Here is a 27,704-nt window from a genome sequence, read left to right as displayed (position 1 = left end):
GTGGAGGAGAAACACTTTTTAAGGCCGCAGACTGAGTAAATTGGCCATATTCAGTCACTTTTACCCATTCCTCAAATCTTGTGTTTAAGGCCCCTGGAAGCATGAAAATCACTTTAAACATCTCATGTTATCTTTAAAAGTGATTTTCCACGTACAAATGTGAATTGTAGTTCAAAGAGGCAACATTTGAAAACAGACCATTTTTTTAGTTTCTGAAGCATGTCGTAAGGGGGGATGGTTATCTCTTTCATCAAAAATCGGACGTTTTTAATTGAACAATAAAGGCCTACAAATGTTATTTAATTCACTTTCTGGGGTGGAGAAAAACTTTTTAAGGCCTCAGAGTGAATAAATTGGCCATTTCCATTCAAATTTACCCATTCCTCAAATCTTGTGTTTAGGGCCCCTGGAAGCTTGAAAATCACTTTAAACATCTAATTTTATCTCTAAAAGTGATTATCCACGTACAAATGTGAATTGTCGTTTAAAGACGCAACATTTGAAAATGGACCATTTTTTTCGTTTCTGAAGCATGTCGTAAGGGGGGGTGGTTATCTCTTTCACCAAAAAAAAGGTGTTTTTGATTGAACAATAAAGGCCTCCAAATGTTATTTTATTCACTTCCCGTGGAGGAGAAACACTTTTTAAGGCCGCAGAGTGAGTAAATTGGCCATATTCATTCACTTTTACCCATTCCTCAAATCTCGTGTTTAAGGACCCTGGAAGCATGAAAATCACTTTAAACATCTCATTTTATCTTTAAAAGTGATTTTCCACGTACAAATGTGAATTGTAGTTCAAAGAGGCAACATTTGAAAACGGACCTTTTTTTACGTTTCTGAAGCATGTCGTAGGGGGGGTGGTTAACTCTTTCGTCAAAAATCGGGCGTTTTCCCTTGAACAATAAAGGCCTACAAATGTTATTTAGTTCACTTCCCGTGGAGGAGAAACACTTTTTAAGGCCGCAGACTGAGTAAATTGGCCATATTCATTCACTTTTACCCATTCCTCAAATCTTGCGTTTAAGGCCCCTGGAAGCATGAAAATCACTTTAAACATCTCATGTTATCTTTAAAAGTGATTTTCCACGTACAAATGTGAATTGTAGTTCAAAGAGGCAACATTTGAAAATGCACCATTTTTTTCGTTTCTGAAGCATGTCGTAAGGGGGGGTGGTTATCTCTTTCACCAAAAAACAGGCGTTTTTGATTGAACAATAAAGGCCTCCAAATGGTATTTAATTCACTTCCCGTGGAGGAGAAACACTTTTTAAGGCCGCAGAGTGAGTAAATTGGCCTTTTTCATTCACTTTTACCCATTTCTCAAATCTTGTGTTTAAGGCCCCTGGAAGCATGAACATCACTTTAAACATCTCATTTTATCTTTAAAAGTGATTTTCCACGTACAAATGTGAATTGTAGTTCAAAGAGGCAACATTTGAAAACAGACCATTTTTTTAGTTTCTGAAGCATGTGGTAAGGGGGGGTGGTTATCTCTTTCATCAAAAATCGGACATTTTTGATTGAACAATAAAGGCCTCCAAATGTTATTTTATGCACTTCCCGTGGAGGAGAAACACTTTTTAAGGCCGCAGAGTGAGTAAATTGGCCATTTTCATTCACTTTTACCCATTCCTCAAATCTCGTGTTTAAGGCCCCTGGAAGCATGAAAATCACTTTAAACATCTCATTTTATCTTTAAAAGTGATTTTCCACGTACAAATGTGAATTGTAGTTAAAAGAGGCAACATTTGAGAACGGACCATTTTTTACGTTTCTGAAGCATGTCATAAGGGGGGGTGGTTATCTCTTTCGTCAAAAATCGGGCGTTTTCGCTTGAACAATAAAGGCCTAGAAATGTTATTTAGTTCACTTCCCGTGGAGGAGAAACACTTTTTAAGGCCGCAGAGTGAGTAAATTGGCCATATTCATTCACTTTTACCCATTCCTCAAATCTTGTGTTTAAGGCCCCTGGAAGCATGAAAATCACTTTAAACATCTCATTTTATCTTTAAAAGTGATTTTCCACGTACAAATGTGAATTGTAGTTCAAAGAGGCAACATTTGAAAACAGACCATTTTTTTAGTTTCTGAAGCATGTCGTAAGGGGGGGTGGTTATCTCTTTCATCAAAAATCGGACGTTTTTGATTGAACAATAAAGGCCTACAAATGTTATTTAATTTACTTTCTGGGGTGGAGAAACATTTTTTAAGGCCTCAGAGTGAATAAATTGGCCATTTTCATTCACATTTACCCATACCTTAAGGCTTGTGTTTAGGGCCCCTGGAAGCTTGAAAATCACTTTAAACATCTAATTTTATCTCTTAAAGTGATTATCCACGTACAAATGTGAATTGTCGTTTAAAGACGCAACATTGGAAAATGGACCATTTTTTTCGTTTCTGAAGCATGTTGTAAGGGGGGGTGGTTATCTCTTTCACCAAAAAAAAGGCGTTTTTGATTGAACAATAAAGGCCTCCAAATGTTATTTTATTCACTTCCCGTGGAGGAGAAACACTTTTTAAGGCCGCAGAGTGAGTAAATTGGCCATTTTCATTCACTTTTACCCATTCCTCAAATCTCGTGTTTAAGTCCCCTGGAAGCATGAAAATCACTTTAAACATCTCATTTTATCTTTAAAAGTGATTTTCCACGTACAAATGTGAATTGTAGTTCAAAGAGGCAACATTTGAAAATGGACCATTTTTTTCGTTTCTGAAGCATGTCGTAAGGGGGGGTGGTTATCTCTTTCACCAAAAAACAGGCGTTTTTGATTGAACATTAAAGGCCTCCAAATGTTATTTACTTCACTTCCTGTGGAGGAGAAACACTTTTTAAGGCCGCAGAGTGAGTAAATTGGCCATTTTCATTCACTTTTACCCATTCCTCAAATCTCGTGTTTAAGGCCCCTGGAAGCATGAACATCACTTTAAACATCTCATTTTATCTTTAAAAGTGATTTTCCACGTACAAATGTGAATTGTAGTTCAAAGAGGCAACATTTGAAAACGGACCATTGTTTACGATTCTGAAGCATGTCGTAGGGGGGGTGGTTAACTCTTTCGTCAAAAATCGGGCGTTTTCCCTTGAACAATAAAGGCCTACAAATGTTATTTAGTTCACTTCCCGTGGAGGAGAAACTCTTTTTAAGGCCGCAGAGTGAGTAAATTGGCCATATTCATTCACTTTTACCCATTCCTCAAATCTTGTGTTTAAGGCCCCTGGAAGCATGAAAATCACTTTAAACATCTCATTTTATCTTTAAAAGTGATTTTCCACATACAAATGTGAATTGTAGTTAAAAGAGGCAACATTTGAAAACGGACCATTTTTTACGTTTCTTAAGCATGTCATAAGGGGGGGTGGTTATCTCTTTCATCAAAAATGTGACGTTTTTGATTGAACAATAAAGGCCTCCAAATGTTATTTTATTCACTTCCTGTGGAGGAGAAACACTTTTTAAGGCCGCAGAGTGAGTAAATTGGCCATATTCATTCACTTTTACCCATTCCTCAAATCTTGTGTTTAAGGCCCCTGGAAGCATGAAAATCACTTTAAACATCTCATTTTATCTTTAAAAGTGATTTTCCACGTACAAATGTGAATTGTAGTTCAAAGAGGCAACATTTCAAAACAGACCATTTTTTCAGTTTCTGAAGCATGTTGTAAGGGGGGGGTTATCTCTTTCATCAAAAATCGGACGTTTTTGATTGAACAATAAAGGCCTCCAAATGTTATTTTATTCACTTCCCGTGGAGGAGAAACACTTTTTAAGGCCGCAGAGTGAGAAAATTGGCCATTTTCATTCACTTTTACCCATTCCTCAAATCTCGTGTTTAAGGCCCCTGGAAGCATGAAAATACCTTTAAACATCTCATTTTATCTTTAAAAGTGATTTTCCACGTACAAATGTGAATTGTAGTTCAAAGAGGCAACATTTGAAAACGGACCATTTTTTACGCTTCTGAAGCATGTCGTAAGGGGGGGTGGTTATCTTTTTCGTCAAAAATCGGGCATTTTCGCTTGAACAATAAAGGCCTACAAATGTTGTTTAGTTCACTTCCCATGGAGGAGAAACACTTTTTAAGGCCGCAGAGTGAGTAAATTGGCCATTTTCATTCACTTTTACCCATTTCTCAAATCTTGTGTTTAGGGCCCCTGGAAGCTTGAAAATCACTTTAAACATCTCATTTTATCTCTAAAAGTGATTTTCCACGTACAAATGTGAATTGTAGTTCAAAGAGGCAACATTTGAAAATGGACCATTTTTTTCGTTTCTGAAGCATGTCGTAAGGGGGGGTGGTTATCTCTTTCATCAAAAATCGGACGTTTTTGATTGAACAATAAAAGCCTCCAAATGTTATTTTATTCACTTCCCGTGAAGGAGAAACACTTTTTAAGGCCGCAGAGTGAGTAAATTGGCCATTTTCATTCACTTTTACCCATTCCTCAAATCTCGTGTTTAAGGCCCCTGGAAGCATGAAAATCACTTTAAACATCTCATTTTATCTTTAAAAGTGATTTTCCACGTACAAATGTGAATTGTAGTTAAAAGAGGCAACATTTGAAAACGGACCATTTTTACGTTTCTGAAGCATGTCATAAGGGGGGGTGGTTATCTCTTTCGTCAAAAATCGGGCGTTTTCGCTTGAACAATAAAGGCCTAGAAATGTTATTTAGTTCACTTCCCGTGGAGGAGAAACACTTTTTAAGGCCGCAGAGTGAGTAAATTGGCATATTCATTCACTTTTACCCATTCCTCAAATCTTGTGTTTAAGGCCCCTGGAAGCATGAAAATCACTTTAAACATCTCATTTTATCTTTAAAAGTGATTTTCCACGTACAAATGTGAATTGTAGTTCAAAGAGGCAACATTTGAAAACAGACCATTTTTTTAGTTTCTGAAGCATGTCGTAAGGGGGGGTGGTTATCTCTTTCATCAAAAATCGGACGTTTTTAATTGAACAATAAAGGCCTACAAATGTTATTTAATTGACTTTCTGGGGTGGAGAAAAACTTTTTAAGGCCTCAGAGTGAATAAATTGGCCATTTTCATTCACATTTACCCATTCCTCAAATCTTGTGTTTAGGGCCCCTGGAAGCTTGAAAATCACTTTAAACATCTCATTTTATCTTTAAAAGTGATTTTCCACGTACAAATGTGAATTGTAGTTAAAAGAGGCAACATTTGAAAACGGACCATTTTTACGTTTCTGAAGCATGTCATAAGGGGGGGTGGTTATCTCTTTCGTCAAAAATCGGGCGTTTTCGCTTGAACAATAAAGGCCTAGAAATGTTATTTAGTTCACTTCCCGTGGAGGAGAAACACTTTTTAAGGCCGCAGAGTGAGTAAATTGGCCATATTCATTCACTTTTACCCATTCCTCAAATCTTGTGTTTAAGGCCCCTGGAAGCATGAAAATCACTTTAAACATCTCATTTTATCTTTAAAAGTGATTATCCACGTACAAATGTGAATTGTCGTTTAAAGACGCAACATTGGAAAATGGACCATTTTTTTCGTTTCTGAAGCATGTCGTAAGGGGGGGTGGTTATCTCTTTCACCAAAAAAAAGGCGTTTTTGATTGAACAATAAAGGCCTCCAAATGTTATTTTATTCACTTCCCGTGGAGGAGAAACACTTTTTAAGGCCGCAGAGTGAGTAAATTGGCCATTTTCATTCACTTTTACCCATTCCTCAAATCTCGTGTTTAAGTCCCCTGGAAGCATGAAAATCACTTTAAACATCTCATTTTATCTTTAAAAGTGATTTTCCACGTACAAATGTGAATTGTAGTTCAAAGAGGCAACATTTGAAAACAGACCATTTTTTAGTTTCTGAAGCATGTCGTAAGGGGGGGTGGTTATCTCTTTCATCAAAAATCGGACGTTTTTAATTGAACAATAAAGGCCTACAAATGTTATTTAATTCACTTTCTGGGGTGGAGAAAATTTTTTTAAGGCCTCAGAGTGAATAAATTGGCCATTTTCATTCACATTTACCCATTCCTTAAGGCTTGTGTTTAGGGCCCCTGGAAGCTTGAAAATCACTTTAAACATCAAATTTTATCTCTAAAAGTGATTATCCACGTACAAATGTGAATTGTTGTTTAAAGACACAACATTTGAAAATGGACCATTTTTTTCGTTTCTGAAGCATGTCGTAAGGGGGGGTGGTTATCTCTTTCATCAAAAATCGGACGTTTTTGATTGAACAATAAAGGCCTACAAATGGTATTTAATTCACTTTCTGGGGTGGAGAAAAACTTTTTAAGGCCTCAGAGTGAATAAATTGGCCATTTTCATTCACATTTACCCATTCCTCAAATCTTGTGTTTAGGGCCCCTGGAAGCTTGAAAATCACTTTAAACATCTCATTTTATCTTTAAAAGTGATTTTCCACGTACAAATGTGAATTGTAGTTCAAAGAGGCAACATTTGAAAACAGACAATTTTTTTAGTTTCTGAAGCATGTGGTAAGGGGGGGTGGTTATCTCTTTCATCAAAAATCGCACGTTTTTGATTGAACAATAAAGACCTCCAAATGTTATTTTATTCACTTCCCGTGGAGGAGAAACACTTTTTAAGGCCGCAGAGTGAGTAAATTGGCCATTTTCATTCACTTTTACCCATTCCTCAAATCTCGTGTTTAAGGCCCCTGGAAGCATGAAAATCACTTTAAACATCTCATTTTATCTTTAAAAGTGATTTTCCACGTACAAATGTGAATTGTAGTTCAAAGAGGCAACATTTGAAAACAGACCATTTTTTTGAGTTTCTGAAGCATGTCGTAAGGGGGGGTGGTTATCTCTTTCATCAAAAATCGGATGTTTTTAATTGACCAATAAAGGCCTACAAATGTTATTTAATTCACTTTCTGAGGTGGAGAAAAACTTTTTAAGGCCTCAGAGTGAATAAATTGGCCATTTCCATTCACATTTACCCATTCCTCAAATCTTGTGTTTAGGGCCCCTGGAAGCTTGAAAATCACTTTAAACATCTAATTTTATCTCTAAAAGTGATTATCCACGTACAAATGTGAATTGTCGTTTAAAGACGCAACATTTGAAAATGGACCATTTTTTTCGTTTCTGAAGCATGTCGTAAGGGGGGGTGGTTATCTCTTTCACCAAAAAACAGGCGTTTTTGATTGAACAATAAAGGCCTCCAAATGTTATTTAATTCACTTCCCGTGGAGGAGAAACACTTTTTAAGGCCGCAGAGTGAGTAAATTGGCCATTTTCATTCACTTTTACCCATTCCTCAAATCTCGTGTTTAAGGCCCCTGGAAGCATGAAAATCACTTTAAACATCTCATTTTATCTTTAAAAGTGATTTTCCACGTACAAATGTGAATTGTAGTTCAAAGAGGCAACATTTGAAAACAGACCATTTTTTTGAGTTTCTGAAGCATGTCGTAAGGGGGGGTGGTTATCTCTTTCATCAAAAATCGGATGTTTTTGATTGAACAATAAAGGCCTACAAATGGTATTTAATTCACTTTCTGGGGTGGAGAAAAACTTTTTAAGGCCTCAGAGTGAATAAATTGGCCATTTTCATTCACATTTACCCATTCCTTAAGGCTTGTGTTTAGGGCCCCTGGAAGCTTGAAAATAACTTTAAACATCTAATTTTATCTCTAAAAGTGATTATCCACGTACAAATGTGAATTGTCGTTTAAAGACGCAACATTTGAAAATGGACCATTTTTTTCGTTTCTGAAGCATGTCGTAAGGGGGGGTGGTTATCTCTTTCATCAAAAATCAGACGTTTTTGATTGAACAATAAAGGCCTACAAATGTTATTTAATTCACTTTCTGGGGTGGAGAAAAACTTTTTATGGCCTCAGAGTGAATAAATTGGCCATTTTCATTCACATTTACCCATTCCTCAAATCTTGTGTTTAGGGCCCCTGGAAGCTTGAAAATCACTTTAAACATCTCATTTTATCTTTAAAAGTGATTTTCCACGTACAAATGTGAATTGTAGTTCAAAGAGGCAACATTTGAAAACAGACCATTTTTTTAGTTTCTGAAGCATGTCGTAAGGGGGGGTGGTTATCTCTTTCATCAAAAATCGGACGTTTTTAATTGAACAATAAAGGCCTACAAATGTTATTTAATTCACTTTCTGGGGTGGAGAAATTTTTTTTAAGGCCTCAGAGTGAATAAATTGGCCATTTTCATTCACATTTACCCATTCCTTAAGGCTTGTGTTTAGGGCCCCTGGAAGCTTGAAAATAACTTTAAACATCTAATTTTATCTCTAAAAGTGATTATCCACGTACAAATGTGAATTGTCGTTTAAAGACGCAACATTTGAAAATGGACCATTTTTTTCGTTTCTGAAGCATGTCGTAAGGGGGGGTGGTTATCTCTTTCATCAAAAATCGGACGTTTTTGATTGAACAATAAAGGCCTACAAATGTTATTTAATTCACTTTCTGGGGTGGAGAAAAACTTTTTATGGCCTCAGAGTGAATAAATTGGCCATTTTCATTCACATTTACCCATTCCTCAAATCTTGTGTTTAGGGCCCCTGGAAGCTTGAAAATCACTTTAAACATCTCATTTTATCTTTAAAAGTGATTTTCCACGTACAAATGTGAATTGTAGTTCAAAGAGGCAACATTTGAAAACAGACCATTTTTTTAGTTTCTGAAGCATGTGGTAAGGGGGTTGGTTATCTCTTTCATCAAAAATCGGACGTTTTTGATTGAACAATAAAGGCCTCCAAATGTTATTTTATTCACTTCCCGTGGAGGAGAAACACTTTTTAAGGCCGCAGAGTGAGTAAATTGGCCGTTTTCATTCACTTTTACCCATTCCTCAAATCTCGTGTTTAAGGCCCCTGGAAGCATGAAAATCACTTTAAACATCTCATTTTATCTTTAAAAGTGATTTTCCACGTACAAATGTGAATTGTAGTTCAAAGAGGCAACATTTGAAAACAGACCATTTTTTTAGTTTCTGAAGCATGTCGTAAGGGGGGGTGGTTATCTCTTTCATAAAAAATCAGACGTTTTTAATTGAACAATAAAGGCCTACAAATGTTATTTAATTCACTTTCTGGGGTGGAGAAAAACTTTTTAAGGCCTCAGAGTGAATAAATTGGCCATTTTCATTCACATTTACCCATTCCTCAAATCTTGTGTTTAGGGCCCCTGGAAGCTTGAAAATCACTTTAAACATCTAATTTTATCTCTAAAAGTGATTATCCACGTACAAATGTGATTTGTCCTTTAAAGACGCAACATTTGAAAATGGACCATTTTTTTCGTTTCTGAAGCATGTCGTAAGGGGGGTGGTTATCTCTTTCACCAAGAAAAAGGCGTTTTTGATTGAACAATAAAGGCCTCCAAATGTTATTTTATTCACTTCCCGTGGAGGAGAAACACTTTTTAAGGCCGCAGAGTGAGTAAATTGGCCATTTTCATTCACTTTTACCCATTCCTCAAATCTCGTGTTTAAGGCCCCTGGAAGCATGAAAATCACTTTAAACATCTCATTTTATCTTTAAAAGTGATTTTCCACGTACAAATGTGAATTGTAGTTCAAAGAGGCAACATTTGAAAATGGACCATTTTTATCGTTTCTGAAGCATGTCGTAAGGGGGGGTGGTTATCTCTTTCACCAAAAAACAGGCGTTTTTGATTGAACAATAAAGGCCTCCAAATGTTATTTAATTCACTTCCCGTGGAGGAGAAACACTTTTTAAGGCCGCAGAGTGAGTAAATTGGCCATTTTCATTCACTTTTACCCATTTCTCAAATCTTGTGTTAAAGGCCCCTGGAAGCATGAAAATCACTTTAAACATCTCATTTTATCTTTAAAAGTGATTTTCCACGTACAAATGTGAATTGTAGTTCAAAGAGGCAACATTTGAAAACAGACCATTTTTTTAGTTTCTGAAGCATGTCGTAAGGGGGGGTGGTTATCTCTTTCATCAAAAATCGGACGTTTTTAATTGAACAATAAAGGCCTACAAATGTTATTTAATTCACTTTCTGGGGTGGAGAAAATTTTTTTAAGGCCTCAGAGTGAATAAATTGGCCATTTTCATTCACATTTACCCATTCCTTAAGGCTTGTGTTTAGGGCCCCTGGAAGCTTGAAAATCACTTTAAACATCTCATTTTATCTCTAAAAGTGATTATCCACGTACAATGTTAATTGTAGTTCAAAGACTCAACATATGAAAATGAACCATTTTTTTAGTTTCAGAAGCATGTCGTAAGGGGGGGTGGTTATCTCTTTCGTCAAAAAAATTGTGTTTTCGCTTGAACAATAAAGGCCTACAAATGTTATTTAATTCACTTCCCGTGGAGGAGAAACACTTTTTAAGGACTCAGAATGAGTAAATTGGCCATTTTCATTCACTTTTACATATTCCTCAAATCTTGTGTTTAAGGCCCCTGGAAGCATGAAAATCACTTTAAACATCTCATTTTCTCTTTAAAACTGATTTTCCACGTACAAATGTGAATTGTAGTTCAAAGAGGCAACATTTGAAAACGGACCATTTTTTACGTTTCTGAAGCATGTCGTAAGGGGGGGTGGTTATCTCTTTCATCAAAAATCGGACGTTTTTGATTGAACAATAAAGGCCTCCAAATGTTATTTTATTCACTTCCCGTGGAGGAGAAACACTTTTTAAGGCCGCAGAGTGAGTAAATTGGCCATTTTCATTCACTTTTACCCATTCCTCAAATCTCGTGTTTAAGTCCCCTGGAAGCATGAAAATCACTTTAAACATCTCATTTTATCTTTAAAAGTAATTTTCCACGTACAAATGTGAATTGTAGTTCAAAGAGGCAACATTTGAAAATGGACCATTTTTTTCGTTTCTGAAGCATGTCGTAAGGGGGGGTGGTTATCTCTTTCACCAAAAAACAGGCGTTTTTGATTGAACAATAAAGGCCTCCAAATGTTATTTAATTCACTTCCCGTGGAGGAGAAACACTTTTTAAGGCCGCAGAGTGAGAAAATTGGCCATTTTCATTCACTTTTACCCATTCCTCAAATCTCGTGTTTAAGGCCCCTGGAAGCATGAAAATCACTTTAAACATCTCATTTTATCTTTAAAAGTGATTTTCCACGTACAAATGTGAATTGTAGTTCAAAGAGGCAACATTTGAAAACAGACCATTTTTTTAGTTTCTGAAGCATGTCGTAAGGGGGGGTGGTTATCTCTTTCATCAAAAATCGGACGTTTTTAATTGAACAATAAAGGCCTACAAATGTTATTTAATTCACTTTCTGGGGTGGAGAAAAATTTTTTAAGGCCTCAGAGTGAATAAATTGGCCATTTTCATTCACATTTACCCATTCCTTAAGGCTTGTGTTTAGGGCCCCTGGAAGCTTGAAAATCACTTTAAACATCTAATTTTATCTCTAAAAGTGATTATCCACGTACAAATGTGAATTGTCGTTTAAAGACGCAACATTTGAAAATGGACCATTTTTTTCGTTTCTGAAGCATGTCGTAAGGGGGGGTGGTTATCTCTTTCATCAAAAATCGGACGTTTTTGATTGAACAATAAAGGCCTCCAAATGTTATTTAATTCACTTCCCGTGGAGGAGAAACACTTTTTAAGGCCGCAGAGTGAGTAAATTGGCCATTTTCATTCACTTTTACCCATTCCTCAAATCTTGTGTTTAGGGCCCCTGGAAGCTTGAAAATCACTTTAAACATCTAATTTTATCTCTAAAAGTGATTATCCACGTACAAATGTGAATTGTCGTTTAAAGACGCAACATTTGAAAATGGACCATTTTTTTCGTTTCTGAAGCATGTCGTAAGGGGGGGTGGTTATCTCTTTCACCAAAAAACAGGCGTTTTTGATTGAACAATAAAGGCCTCCAAATGTTATTTAATTCACTTCCCGTGGAGGAGAAACACTTTTTAAGGCCGCAGAGTGAGTAAATTGGCCATTTTCATTCACTTTTACCCATTCCTCAAATCTCGTGTTTAAGGCCCCTGGAAGCATGAAAATCACTTTAAACATCTCATTTTATCTTTAAAAGTGATTTTCCACGTACAAATGTGAATTGTAGTTCAAAGAGGCAACATTTGAAAACAGACCATTTTTTTGAGTTTCTGAAGCATGTCGTAAGGGGGGGTGGTTATCTCTTTCATCAAAAATCGGATGTTTTTGATTGAACAATAAAGGCCTACAAATGGTATTTAATTCACTTTCTGGGGTGGAGAAAAACTTTTTAAGGCCTCAGAGTGAATAAATTGGCCATTTTCATTCACATTTACCCATTCCTTAAGGCTTGTGTTTAGGGCCCCTGGAAGCTTGAAAATCACTTTAAACATCTAATTTTATCTCTAAAAGTGATTATCCACGTACAAATGTGAATTGTCGTTTAAAGACGCAACATTTGAAAATGGACCATTTTTTTCGTTTCTGAAGCATGTCGTAAGGGGGGGTGGTTATCTCTTTCATCAAAAATCGGACGTTTTTGATTGAACAATAAAGGCCTCCAAATGTTATTTAATTCACTTCCCGTGGAGGAGAAACACTTTTTAAGGCCGCAGAGTGAGTAAATTGGCCATTTTCATTCACTTTTACCCATTCCTCAAATCTTGTGTTTAGGGCCCCTGGAAGCTTGAAAATCACTTTAAACATCTAATTTTATCTCTAAAAGTGATTATCCACGTACAAATGTGAATTGTCGTTTAAAGACGCAACATTTGAAAATGGACCATTTTTTTCGTTTCTGAAGCATGTCGTAAGGGGGGGTGGTTATCTCTTTCACCAAAAAACAGGCGTTTTTGATTGAACAATAAAGGCCTCCAAATGTTATTTAATTCACTTCCCGTGGAGGAGAAACACTTTTTAAGGCCGCAGAGTGAGTAAATTGGCCATTTTCATTCACTTTTACCCATTCCTCAAATCTCGTGTTTAAGGCCCCTGGAAGCATGAAAATCACTTTAAACATCTCATTTTATCTTTAAAAGTGATTTTCCACGTACAAATGTGAATTGTAGTTCAAAGAGGCAACATTTGAAAACAGACCATTTTTTTGAGTTTCTGAAGCATGTCGTAAGGGGGGGGTGGTTATCTCTTTCATCAAAAATCGGATGTTTTTGATTGAACAATAAAGGCCTACAAATGGTATTTAATTCACTTTCTGGGGTGGAGAAAAACTTTTTAAGGCCTCAGAGTGAATAAATTGGCCATTTTCATTCACATTTACCCATTCCTTAAGGCTTGTGTTTAGGGCCCCTGGAAGCTTGAAAATAACTTTAAACATCTAATTTTATCTCTAAAAGTGATTATCCACGTACAAATGTGAATTGTCGTTTAAAGACGCAACATTTGAAAATGGACCATTTTTTTCGTTTCTGAAGCATGTCGTAAGGGGGGGTGGTTATCTCTTTCATCAAAAATCGGACGTTTTTGATTGAACAATAAAGGCCTACAAATGTTATTTAATTCACTTTCTGGGGTGGAGAAAAACTTTTTATGGCCTCAGAGTGAATAAATTGGCCATTTTCATTCACATTTACCCATTCCTCAAATCTTGTGTTTAGGGCCCCTGGAAGCTTGAAAATCACTTTAAACATCTCATTTTATCTTTAAAAGTGATTTTCCACGTACAAATGTGAATTGTAGTTCAAAGAGGCAACATTTGAAAACAGACCATTTTTTTAGTTTCTGAAGCATGTCGTAAGGGGGGGTGGTTATCTCTTTCATCAAAAATCGGACGTTTTTAATTGAACAATAAAGGCCTACAAATGTTATTTAATTCACTTTCTGGGGTGGAGAAATTTTTTTTAAGGCCTCAGAGTGAATAAATTGGCCATTTTCATTCACATTTACCCATTCCTTAAGGCTTGTGTTTAGGGCCCCTGGAAGCTTGAAAATAACTTTAAACATCTAATTTTATCTCTAAAAGTGATTATCCACGTACAAATGTGAATTGTCGTTTAAAGACGCAACATTTGAAAATGGACCATTTTTTTCGTTTCTGAAGCATGTCGTAAGGGGGGGTGGTTATCTCTTTCATCAAAAATCGGACGTTTTTGATTGAACAATAAAGGCCTACAAATGTTATTTAATTCACTTTCTGGGGTGGAGAAAAACTTTTTATGGCCTCAGAGTGAATAAATTGGCCATTTTCATTCACATTTACCCATTCCTCAAATCTTGTGTTTAGGGCCCCTGGAAGCTTGAAAATCACTTTAAACATCTCATTTTATCTTTAAAAGTGATTTTCCACGTACAAATGTGAATTGTAGTTCAAAGAGGCAACATTTGAAAACAGACCATTTTTTTAGTTTCTGAAGCATGTGGTAAGGGGGTTGGTTATCTCTTTCATCAAAAATCGGACGTTTTTGATTGAACAATAAAGGCCTCCAAATGTTATTTTATTCACTTCCCGTGGAGGAGAAACACTTTTTAAGGCCGCAGAGTGAGTAAATTGGCCGTTTTCATTCACTTTTACCCATTCCTCAAATCTCGTGTTTAAGGCCCCTGGAAGCATGAAAATCACTTTAAACATCTCATTTTATCTTTAAAAGTGATTTTCCACGTACAAATGTGAATTGTAGTTCAAAGAGGCAACATTTGAAAACAGACCATTTTTTTAGTTTCTGAAGCATGTCGTAAGGGGGGGTGGTTATCTCTTTCATAAAAAATCAGACGTTTTTAATTGAACAATAAAGGCCTACAAATGTTATTTAATTCACTTTCTGGGGTGGAGAAAAACTTTTTAAGGCCTCAGAGTGAATAAATTGGCCATTTTCATTCACATTTACCCATTCCTCAAATCTTGTGTTTAGGGCCCCTGGAAGCTTGAAAATCACTTTAAACATCTAATTTTATCTCTAAAAGTGATTATCCACGTACAAATGTGATTTGTCCTTTAAAGACGCAACATTTGAAAATGGACCATTTTTTTCGTTTCTGAAGCATGTCGTAAGGGGGGTGGTTATCTCTTTCACCAAGAAAAAGGCGTTTTTGATTGAACAATAAAGGCCTCCAAATGTTATTTTATTCACTTCCCGTGGAGGAGAAACACTTTTTAAGGCCGCAGAGTGAGTAAATTGGCCATTTTCATTCACTTTTACCCATTCCTCAAATCTCGTGTTTAAGGCCCCTGGAAGCATGAAAATCACTTTAAACATCTCATTTTATCTTTAAAAGTGATTTTCCACGTACAAATGTGAATTGTAGTTCAAAGAGGCAACATTTGAAAATGGACCATTTTTATCGTTTCTGAAGCATGTCGTAAGGGGGGGTGGTTATCTCTTTCACCAAAAAACAGGCGTTTTTGATTGAACAATAAAGGCCTCCAAATGTTATTTAATTCACTTCCCGTGGAGGAGAAACACTTTTTAAGGCCGCAGAGTGAGTAAATTGGCCATTTTCATTCACTTTTACCCATTTCTCAAATCTTGTGTTAAAGCCCCCTGGAAGCATGAAAATCACTTTAAACATCTCATTTTATCTTTAAAAGTGATTTTCCACGTACAAATGTGAATTGTAGTTCAAAGAGGCAACATTTGAAAACAGACCATTTTTTTAGTTTCTGAAGCATGTCGTAAGGGGGGGTGGTTATCTCTTTCATCAAAAATCGGACGTTTTTAATTGAACAATAAAGGCCTACAAATGTTATTTAATTCACTTTCTGGGGTGGAGAAAATTTTTTTAAGGCCTCAGAGTGAATAAATTGGCCATTTTCATTCACATTTACCCATTCCTTAAGGCTTGTGTTTAGGGCCCCTGGAAGCTTGAAAATCACTTTAAACATCTCATTTTATCTCTAAAAGTGATTATCCACGTACAATGTTAATTGTAGTTCAAAGACTCAACATATGAAAATGAACCATTTTTTTAGTTTCAGAAGCATGTCGTAAGGGGGGGTGGTTATCTCTTTCGTCAAAAAAATTGTGTTTTCGCTTGAACAATAAAGGCCTACAAATGTTATTTAATTCACTTCCCGTGGAGGAGAAACACTTTTTAAGGACTCAGAATGAGTAAATTGGCCATTTTCATTCACTTTTACATATTCCTCAAATCTTGTGTTTAAGGCCCCTGGAAGCATGAAAATCACTTTAAACATCTCATTTTATCTTTAAAAGTAATTTTCCACGTACAAATGTGAATTGTAGTTCAAAGAGGCAACATTTGAAAATGGACCATTTTTTTCGTTTCTGAAGCATGTCGTAAGGGGGGGTGGTTATCTCTTTCACCAAAAAACAGGCGTTTTTGATTGAACAATAAAGGCCTCCAAATGTTATTTAATTCACTTCCCGTGGAGGAGAAACACTTTTTAAGGCCGCAGAGTGAGAAAATTGGCCATTTTCATTCACTTTTACCCATTCCTCAAATCTCGTGTTTAAGGCCCCTGGAAGCATGAAAATCACTTTAAACATCTCATTTTATCTTTAAAAGTGATTTTCCACGTACAAATGTGAATTGTAGTTCAAAGAGGCAACATTTGAAAACAGACCATTTTTTTAGTTTCTGAAGCATGTCGTAAGGGGGGGTGGTTATCTCTTTCATCAAAAATCGGACGTTTTTAATTGAACAATAAAGGCCTACAAATGTTATTTAATTCACTTTCTGGGGTGGAGAAAAATTTTTTAAGGCCTCAGAGTGAATAAATTGGCCATTTTCATTCACATTTACCCATTCCTTAAGGCTTGTGTTTAGGGCCCCTGGAAGCTTGAAAATCACTTTAAACATCTAATTTTATCTCTAAAAGTGATTATCCACGTACAAATGTGAATTGTCGTTTAAAGACGCAACATTTGAAAATGGACCATTTTTTTCGTTTCTGAAGCATGTCGTAAGGGGGGGTGGTTATCTCTTTCATCAAAAATCGGACGTTTTTGATTGAACAATAAAGGCCTACAAATGTTATTTCATTCACTTTCTGGGGTGGAGAAAAACTTTTTAAGGCCTCAGAGTGAATAAATTGGCCATTTTCATTCACATTTACCCATTCCTCAAATCTTGTGTTTAGGGCCCCTGGAAGCTTGAAAATCACTTTAAACATCTCATTTTATCTTTAAAAGTGATTTTCCACGTACAAATGTGAATTGTAGTTCAAAGAGGCAACATTTGAAAACAGACCATTTTTTTAGTTTCTGAAGCATGTGGTAAGGGGGGGTGGTTATCTCTTTCGTCAAAAATCGGACGTTTTTGATTGAACAATAAAGGCCTACAAATGTTATTTCATTCACTTTCTGGGGTGGAGAAAAACTTTTTAAGGCCTCAGAGTGAATAAATTGGCCATTTTCATTCACATTTACCCATTCCTCAAATCTTGTGTTTAGGGCCCCTGGAAGCTTGAAAATCACTTTAAACATCTCATTTTATCTTTAAAAGTGATTTTCCACGTACAAATGTGAATTGTAGTTCAAAGAGGCAACATTTGAAAACGGACCATTTTTTACGCTTCTGAAGCATGTCGTAAGAGGGGGTGGTTATCTCTTTCGTCAAAAATCGGGCGTTTTCGCTTGAACAATAAAGGCCTACAAATGTTGTTTAGTTCACTTCCCGTGGAGGAGAAACACTTTTTAAGGCCGCAGAGTGAGTAAATTGGCCATTTTTATTCACTTTTACCCATTTCTCAAATCTTGTGTTTAGGGCCCCTGGAAGCTTGAAAATCACTTTAAACATCTCATTTTATCTCTAAAAGTGATTATTCACGTACAATGTTAATTGTAGTTCAAAGACTCAACATATGAAAATGAACCATTTTTTTAGTTTCAGAAGCATGTCGTAAGGGGGGGTGGTTATCTCTTTCGTCAAAAAAATTGTGTTTTCGCTTGAACAATAAAGGCCTACAAATGTTATTTAATTCACTTCCCGTGGAGGAGAAACACTTTTTAAGGACTCAGAATGAGTAAATTGGCCATTTTCATTCACTTTTACATATTCCTCAAATCTTGTGTTTAAGGCCCCTGGAAGCATGAAAATCACTTTAAACATCTCATTTTCTCTTTAAAACTGATTTTCCACGTACAAATGTGAATTGTAGTTCAAAGAGGCAACATTTGAAAACGGACCATTTTTTACGTTTCTGAAGCATGTCGTAAGGGGGGGTGGTTATCTCTTTCATCAAAAATCGGACGTTTTTGATTGAACAATAAAGGCCTCCAAATGTTATTTAATTCACTTCCCGTGGAGGAGAAACACTTTTTAAGGCCGCAGAGTGAGAAAATTGGCCATTTTCATTCACTTTTACCCATTCCTCAAATCTCGTGTTTAAGGCCCCTGGAAGCATGAAAATCACTTTAAACATCTCATTTTATCTTTAAAAGTGATTTTCCACGTACAAATGTGAATTGTAGTTCAAAGAGGCAACATTTGAAAATGCACCATTTTTTTCGTTTCTGAAGCATGTCGTAAGGGGGGGTGGTTATCTCTTTCACCAAAAAACAGGCGTTTTTGATTGAACAATAAAGGCCTCCAAATGTTATTTAATTCACTTCCCGTGGAGGAGAAACACTTTTTAAGGCTGCAGAGTGAGTAAATTGGCCATTTTCATTCACTTTTACCCATTTCTCAAATCTTGTGTTTAAGGCCCCTGGAAGCATGAAAATCACTTTAAACATCTCATTTTATCTTTAAAAGTGATTTTCCACGTACAAATGTGAATTGTAGTTCAAAGAGGCAACATTTGAAAACAGACCATTTTTTTTGTTTCTGAAGCATGTCGTAAGGGGGGATGGTTATCTCTTTCATCAAAAATCGGACGTTTTTAATTGAACAATAAAGGCCTACAAATGTTATTTAATTCACTTTCTGGGGTGGAGAAAAACTTTTTAAGGCCTCAGAGTGAATAATTTGGCCATTTCCATTCAAATTTACCCATTCCTCAAATCTTGTGTTTAGGGCCCCTGGAAGCTTGAAAATCACTTTAAACATCTAATTTTATCTCTAAAAGTGATTATCCCCGTACAAATGTGAATTGTCGTTTAAAGACGCAACATTTGAAAATGGACCATTTTTTTCGTTTCTGAAGCATGTCGTAAGGGGGGGTGGTTATCTCTTTCACCAAAAAAAAGGTGTTTTTGATTGAACAATAAAGGCCTCCAAATGTTATTTTATTCACTTCCCGTGGAGGAGAAACACTTTTTAAGGCCGCAGAGTGAGTAAATTGGCCATTTTCATTCACTTTTACCCATTCCTCAAATCTCGTGTTTAAGGCCCCTGGAAGCATGAAAATCACTTTAAACATCTCATTTTATCTTTAAAAGTGATTTTCCACGTACAAATGTGAATTGTAGTTCAAAGAGGCAACATTTGAAACAGACCATTTTTTTAGTTTCTGAAGCATGTCGTAAGGGGGGGTGGTTATCTCTTTCATCAAAAATCGGACGTTTTTAATTGAACAATAAAGGCCTACAAATGTTATTTAATTCACTTTCTGGGGTGGAGAAAATTTTTTTAAGGCCTCAGAGTGAATAAATTGGCCATTTTCATTCACATTTACCCATTCCTTAAGGCTTGTGTTTAGGGCCCCTGGAAGCTTGAAAATCACTTTAAACATCTAATTTTATCTCTAAAAGTGATTATCCACGTACAAATGTGAATTGTCGTTTAAAGACGCAACATTTGAAAATGGACCATTTTTTTCGTTTCTGAAGCATGTCGTGAGGGGGGTGGTTATCTCTTTCATCAAAAATCGGACGTTTTTGATTGAACAATAAAGGCCTACAAATGTTATTTCATTCACTTTCTGGGGTGGAGAAAAACTTTTTAAGGCCTCAGAGTGAATAAATTGGCCATTTTCATTCACATTTACCCATTCCTCAAATCTTGTGTTTAGGGCCCCTGGAAGCATGAAAATCACTTTAAACATCTCATTTTATCTTTAAAAGTGATTTTCCACGTACAAATGTGAATTGTAGTTCAAAGAGGCAACATTTGAAAACGGACCATTTTTTACGCTTCTGAAGCATGTCGTAAGAGGGGGTGGTTATCTCTTTCGTCAAAAATCAGGCGTTTTCGCTTGAACAATAAAGGCCTACAAATGTTGTTTAGTTCACTTCCCGTGGAGGAGAAACACTTTTTAAGGCCGCAGAGTGAGTAAATTGGCCATTTTCATTCACTTTTACCCATTTCTCAAATCTTGTGTTTAGCGCCCCTGGAAGCTTGAAAATCACTTTAAACATCTCATTTTATCTCTAAAAGTGATTATCCACGTACAATGTTAATTGTAGTTCAAAGACTCAACATATGAAAATGAACCATTTTTTTAGTTTCAGAAGCATGTCGTAAGGGGGGGTGGTTATCTCTTTCGTCAAAAAAATTGTGTTTTCGCTTGAACAATAAAGGCCTACAAATGTTATTTAATTCACTTCCCGTGGAGGAGAAACACTTTTTAAGGACTCAGAATGAGTAAATTGGCCATTTTCATTCACTTTTACATATTCCTCAAATCTTGTGTTTAAGGCCCCTGGAAGCATGAAAATCACTTTAAACATCTCATTTTCTCTTTAAAACTGATTTTCCACGTACAAATGTGAATTGTAGTTCAAAGAGGCAACATTTGAAAACGGACCATTTTTTACGTTTCTGAAGCATGTCGTAAGGGGGGGTGGTTATCTCTTTCATCAAAAATCGGACGTTTTTGATTGAACAATAAAGGCCTCCAAATGTTATTTTATTCACTTCCCGTGGAGGAGAAACACTTTTTAAGGCCGCAGAGTGAGTAAATTGGCCATTTTCATTCACTTTTACCCATTCCTCAAATCTCGTGTTTAAGTCCCCTGGAAGCATGAAAATCACTTTAAACATCTCATTTTATCTTTAAAAGTGATTTTCCACATACAAATGTGAATTGTAGTTCAAAGAGGCAACATTTGAAAATGGACCATTTTTTTCGTTTCTGAAGCATGTCGTAAGGGGGGGTGGTTATCTCTTTCACCAAAAAACAGGCGTTTTTGATTGAACAATAAAGGCCTCCAAATGTTATTTAATTCACTTCCCGTGGAGGAGAAACACTTTTTAAGGCCGCAGAGTGAGAAAATTGGCCATTTTCATTCACTTTTACCCATTCCTCAAATCTCGTGTTTAAGGCCCCTGGAAGCATGAAAATCACTTTAAACATCTCATTTTATCTTTAAAAGTGATTTTCCACGTACAAATGTGAATTGTAGTTCAAAGAGGCAACATTTGAAAATGCACCATTTTTTTCGTTTCTGAAGCATGTCGTAAGGGGTGGTGGTTATCTCTTTCACCAAAAAACAGGCGTTTTTGATTGAACAATAAAGGCCTCCAAATGTTATTTAATTCACTTCCCGTGGAGGAGAAACACTTTTTAAGGCTGCAGAGTGAGTAAATTGGCCATTTTCATTCACTTTTACCCATTTCTCAAATCTTGTGTTTAAGGCCCCTGGAAGCATGAAAATCACTTTAAACATCTCATTTTATCTTTAAAAGTGATTTTCCACGTACAAATGTGAATTGTAGTTCAAAGAGGCAACATGTGAAAACAGACCATTTTTTTTGTTTCTGAAGCATGTCGTAAGGGGGGATGGTTATCTCTTTCATCAAAAATCGGACGTTTTTAATTGAACAATAAAGGCCTACAAATGTTATTTAATTCACTTTCTGGGGAAGAGAAAAACTTTTTAAGGCCTCAGAGTGAATAAATTGGCCATTTCCATTCAAATTTACCCATTCCTCAAATCTTGTGTTTAGGGCCCCTGGAAGCTAGAAAATCACTTTAAACATCTGATTTTATCTCTAAAAGTGATTATCCCCGTACAAATGTGAATTGTCGTTTAAAGACGCAACATTTGAAAATGGACCATTTTTTTCGTTTCTGAAGCATGTCGTAAGGGGGGGTGGTTATCTCTTTCACCAAAAAAAAGGTGTTTTTGATTGAACAATAAAGGCCTCCAAATGTTATTTTATTCACTTCCCGTGGAGGAGAAACACTTTTTATGGCCGCAGAGTGAGTAAATTGGCCATTTTCATTCACTTTTACCCATTCCTCAAATCTCGTGTTTAAGTCCCCTGGAAGCATGAAAATCACTTTAAACATCTCATTTTATCTTTAAAAGTGATTTTCCACGTACAAATGTGAATTGTAGTTCAAAGAGGCAACATTTGAAAATGGACCATTTTTTTCGTTTCTGAAGCATGTCGTAAGGGGGGGTGGTTATCTCTTTCACCAAAAAACAGGCGTTTTTGATTGAACAATAAAGGCCTCCAAATGTTATTTAATTCACTTCCCGTGGAGGAGAAACACTTTTTAAGGCCGCAGAGTGAGAAAATTGGCCATTTTCATTCACTTTTACCCATTCCTCAAATCTCGTGTTTAAGGCCCCTGGAAGCATGAAAATCACTTTAAACATCTCATTTTATCTTTAAAAGTGATTTTCCACGTACAAATGTGAATTGTAGTTCAAAGAGGCAACATTTGAAAATGCACCATTTTTTTCGTTTCTGAAGCATGTCGTAAGGGGGGTGGTTATCTCTTTCACCAAAAAACAGGCGTTTTTGATTGAACAATAAAGGCCTCCAAATGTTATTTAATTCACTTCCCGTGGAGGAGAAACACTTTTTAAGGCTGCAGAGTGAGTAAATTGGCCATTTTCATTCACTTTTACCCATTTCTCAAATCTTGTGTTTAAGGCCCCTGGAAGCATGAAAATCACTTTAAACATCTCATTTTATCTTTAAAAGTGATTTTCCACGTACAAATGTGAATTGTAGTTCAAAGAGGCAACATTTGAAAACAGACCATTTTTTTAGTTTCTGAAGCATGTCGTAAGGGGGGATGGTTATCTCTTTCATCAAAAATCGGACGTTTTTAATTGAACAATAAAGGCCTACAAATGTTATTTAATTCACTTTCTGGGGTGGAGAAAAACTTTTTAAGGCCTCAGAGTGAATAAATTGGCCATTTCCATCCAAATTTACCCATTCCTCAAATCTTGTGTTTAGGGCCCCTGGAAGCTTGAAAATCACTTTAAACATCTCATGTTATCTTTAAAATAGATTTTCCACGTACAAATGTGAATTGTAGTTCACAGAGGCAACATTTGAAAATGCACCATTTTTTTCGTTTCTGAAGCATGTCGTAAGGGGGGGTGGTTATCTCTTTCGCCAAAAAACAGGCGTTTTTGATTGAACAATAAAGGCCTCAAAATGGTATTTAATTCACTTCCCGTGGAGGAGAAACACTTTTTAAGGCCGCAGAGTGAGTAAATTGGCCATTTTCATTCACTTTTACCCATTTCTCAAATCTTGTGTTTAGGGCCCCTGGAAGCTTGAAAATCACTTTAAACATCTCATTTTATCTCTAAAAGTAATTTTCCAGGTACAAATGTGAATTGTAGTTCAAAGAGGCAACATTTGAAAACGGACCATTTTTTACGTTTCTGAAGCATGTCGTAAGGGGGGGTGGTTATCTCTTTCGTCAAAAAAATTGTGTTTTCGCTTGAACAATAAAGGCCTACAAATGTTATTTAATTCACTTCCCGTGGAGGAGAAACACTTTTTAAGGACTCAGAATGAGTAAATTGGCCATTTTCATTCACTTTTACATATTTCTCAAATCTTGTGTTTAAGGCCCCTGGAAGCATGAAAATCACTTTAAACATCTAATTTTATCTTTAAAAGTGATTTTCCACGTACAAATGTGAATTGTAGTTCAAAGAGGCAACATTTGAAAACGGACCATTTTTTACGTTTCTGAAGCATGTCGTAAGGGGGGGTGGTTATCTCTTTCATAAAAAATCGGACGTTTTTGATTGAACAATAAAGGCCTACAAATGTTATTTAATTCACTTTCTGGGGTGGAGAAAAAATTTTTAAGGCCTCAGAGTGACTAAATTGGCCATTTTCATTCACATTTACACATTCCTTAAGGATTGTGTTTAGGGCCCCTGGAAGCTTGAAAATCACTTTAAACATCTAATTTTATCTCTAAAAGTGATTATCCACGTACAAATGTGAATTGTCGTTTAAAGACGCAACATTGGAAAATGGACCATTTTTATCGTTTCTGAAGCATGTCGTAAGGGGGGGTGGTTATCTCTTTCACCAAAAAAAAGGCGTTTTTGATTGAACAATAAAGGCCTCCAAATGTTATTTTATTCACTTCCCGTGGAGGAGATTGACTTTTTAAGGCCGCAGAGTGAGTAAATTGGCCATTTTCATTTACTTTTACCCATTCCTCAAATCTCGTGTTTAAGGCCCCTGGAAGCATGAAAATCACTTTAAACATCTCATTTTATCTTTAAAAGTGATTTTCCACGTACAAATGTGAATTGTAGTTCAAAGAGGCAACATTTGAAAATGCACCATTTTTTTCGTTTCTGAAGCATGTCGTAAGGGGGGGTGGTTATCTCTTTCACCAAAAAACAGGCGTTTTTGATTGAACAATAAAGGCCTCCAAATGTTATTTAATTCACTTCCCGTGGAGGAGAAACACTTTTTAAGGCTGCAGAGTGAGTAAATTGGCCATTTTCATTCACTTTTACCCATTTCTCAAATCTTGTGTTTAAGGCCCCTGGAAGCATGAAAATCACTTTAAACATCTCATTTTATCTTTAAAAGTGATTTTCCACGTACAAATGTGAATTGTAGTTCAAAGAGGCAACATTTGAAAACAGACCATTTTTTTTTTTTCTGAAGCATGTCGTAAGGGGGGATGGTTATCTCTTTCATCAAAAATCGGACGTTTTTAATTGAACAATAAAGGCCTACAAATGTTATTTAATTCACTTTCTGGGGTGGAGAAAAACTTTTTAAGGCCTCAGAGTGAATAAATTCGCCATTTCCATTCAAATTTACCCAGTCCTCAAATCTTGTGTTTAGGTCCCCTGGAAGCTTGAAAATCACTTTAAACATCTAATTTTATCTCTAAAAGTGATTATCCCCGTACAAATGTGAATTGTCGTTTAAAGACGCAACATTTGAAAATGGACCATTTTTTTCGTTTCTGAAGCATGTCGTAAGGGGGGGTGGTTATCTCTTTCACCAAAAAAAAGGTGTTTTTGATTGAACAATAAAGGCCTCCAAATGTTATTTTATTCACTTCCCGTGGAGGAGAAACACTTTTTAAGGCCGCAGAGTGAGTAAATTGGCCATTTTCATTCACTTTTACCCATTCCTCAAATCTCGTGTTTAAGGCCCCTGGAAGCATGAAAATCACTTTAAACATCGCATTTTATCTTTAAAAGTGATTTTCCACGTACAAATGTGAATTGTAGTTCAAATAGGCAACATTTGAAAACGGACCATTTTTTACGTTTCTGAAGCATGTCGTAGGGGGGTGGTTAACTCTTTCGTCAAAAATCGGGCGTTTTCCCTTGAACAATAAAGGCCTACAAATGTTATTTAGTTCACTTCCCGTGGAGGAGAAACACTTTTTAAGGCCGCAGACTGAGTAAATTGGCCATATTCATTCACTTTTACCCATTCCTCAAATCTTGTGTTTAAGGCCCCTGGAAGCATGAAAATCACTTTAAACATCTCATGTTATCTTTAAAATAGATTTTCCACGTACAAATGTGAATTGTAGTTCACAGAGGCAACATTTGAAAATGCACCATTTTTTTCGTTTCTGAAGCATGTCGTAAGGGGGGGTGGTTATCTCTTTCGCCAAAAAACAGGCATTTTTGATTGAACAATAAAGGCCTCAAAATGGTATTTAATTCACTTCCCGTGGAGGAGAAACACTTTTTAAGGCCGCAGAGTGAGTAAATTGGCCATTTTCATTCACTTTTACCCATTTCTCAAATCTTGTGTTTAGGGCCCCTGGAAGCTTGAAAATCACTTTAAACATCTAATTTTATCTCTAAAAGTGATTATCCACGTACAAATGTGAATTGTCGTTTAAAGACGCAACATTTGAAAATGGACCATTTTTTTCGTTTCTGAAGCATGTCGTAAGGGGGGGTGGTTATCTCTTTCACCAAAAAAAAGGTGTTTTTGATTGAACAATAAAGGCCTCCAAATGTTATTTTATTCACTTCCCGTGGAGGAGAAACACTTTTTAAGGCCGCAGAGTGAGTAAATTGGCCATTTTCATTCACTTTTACCCATTCCTCAAATCTCGTGTTTAAGGCCCCTGGAAGCATGAAAATCACTTTAAACATCGCATTTTATCTTTAAAAGTGATTTTCCACGTACAAATGTGAATTGTAGTTCAAAGAGGCAACATTTGAAAACGGACCTTTTTTTACCTTTCTGAAGCATGTCGTAGGGGGGGTGGTTAACTCTTTCGTCAAAAATCGGGCGTTTTCCCTTGAACAATAAAGGCCTACAAATGGTTTTTAGTTCACTTCCCGTGGAGGAGAAACACTTTTTAAGGCCGCAGACTGAGTAAATTGGCCATATTCATTCACTTTTACCCATTCCTCAAATCTTGTGTTTAAGGCCCCTGGAAGCATGAAAATCACTTTAAACATCTCATGTTATCTTTAAAAGTGATTTTCCACGTACAAATGTGAATTGTAGTTCAAAGAGGCAACATTTGAAAATGCACCATTTTTTTCGTTTCTGAAGCATGTCGTAAGGGGGGGTGGTTATCTCTTTCACCAAAAAACAGGCGTTTTTGATTGAACAATAAAGGCCTCCAAATGGTATTTAATTCACTTCCCGTGGAGGAGAAACACTTTTTAAGGCCGCAGAGTGAGTAAATTGGCCATTTTCATTCACTTTTACCCATTTCTCAAATCTTGTGTTTAAGGCCCCTGGAAGCATGAAAATCACTTTAAACATCTCATTTTATCTTTAAAAGTGATTTTCCACGTACAAATGTGAATTGTAGTTCAAAGAGGCAACATTTGAAAACAGACCATTTTTTTAGTTTCTGAAGCATGTCGTAAGGGGGGGTGGTTATCTCTTTCATCAAAAATCGGACGTTTTTGATTGAACAATAAAGGCCTACAAATGTTATTTAATTCACTTTCTGGGGTGGAGAAAAACTTTTTAAGGCCTCAGAGTGAATAAATTGGCCATTTTCATTCACATTTACCCATTCCTCAAATCTTGTGTTTAGGGCCCCTGGAAGCTTGAAAATCACTTTAAACATCTCATTTTATCTTTAAAAGTGATTTTCCACGTACAAATGTGAATTGTTGTTCAAAGAGGCAACATTTGAAAACAGACCATTTTTTTAGTTTCTGAAGCATGTGGTAAGGGGGGGTGGTTATCTCTTTCATCAAAAATCGGACGTTTTTGATTGAACAATAAAGGCCTCCAAATGTTATTTTATGCACTTCCCGTGGAGGAGAAACACTTTTTAAGGCCGCAGAGTGAGTAAATTGGCCATTTTCATTCACTTTTACCCATTCCTCAAATCTCGTGTTTAAGGCCCCTGGAAGCATGAAAATCACTTTAAACATCTCATTTTATCTTTATAAGTGATTTTCCACGTACAAATGTGAATTGTAGTTCAAAGAGGCAACATTTGAAAACGGACAATTTTTTACGCTTCTGAAGCATGTCGTAAGGGGGGGTGGTTATCTCTTTCGTCAAAAATCGGGCGTTTTCGCTTGAACAATAAAGGCCTACAAATGTTGTTTAGTTCACTTCCCGTGGAGGAGAAACACTTTTTAAGGCCGCAGAGTGAGTAAATTGGGCATTTTCATTCACTTTTACCCATTTCTCAAATCTTGTGTTTAGGGCCCCTGGAAGCTTGAAAATCACTTTAAACATCTCATTTTACCTCTAAAAGTGATTATCTACGTACAATGTTAATTGTAGTTCAAAGA

This window comes from Triturus cristatus, chromosome 7 (genome assembly GCF_964204655.1).
Source record: "Triturus cristatus chromosome 7, aTriCri1.1, whole genome shotgun sequence".
Classification (NCBI taxonomy): Eukaryota; Metazoa; Chordata; class Amphibia; order Caudata; family Salamandridae; genus Triturus; species Triturus cristatus.
This window is presented reverse-complemented; position numbering follows the sequence as displayed.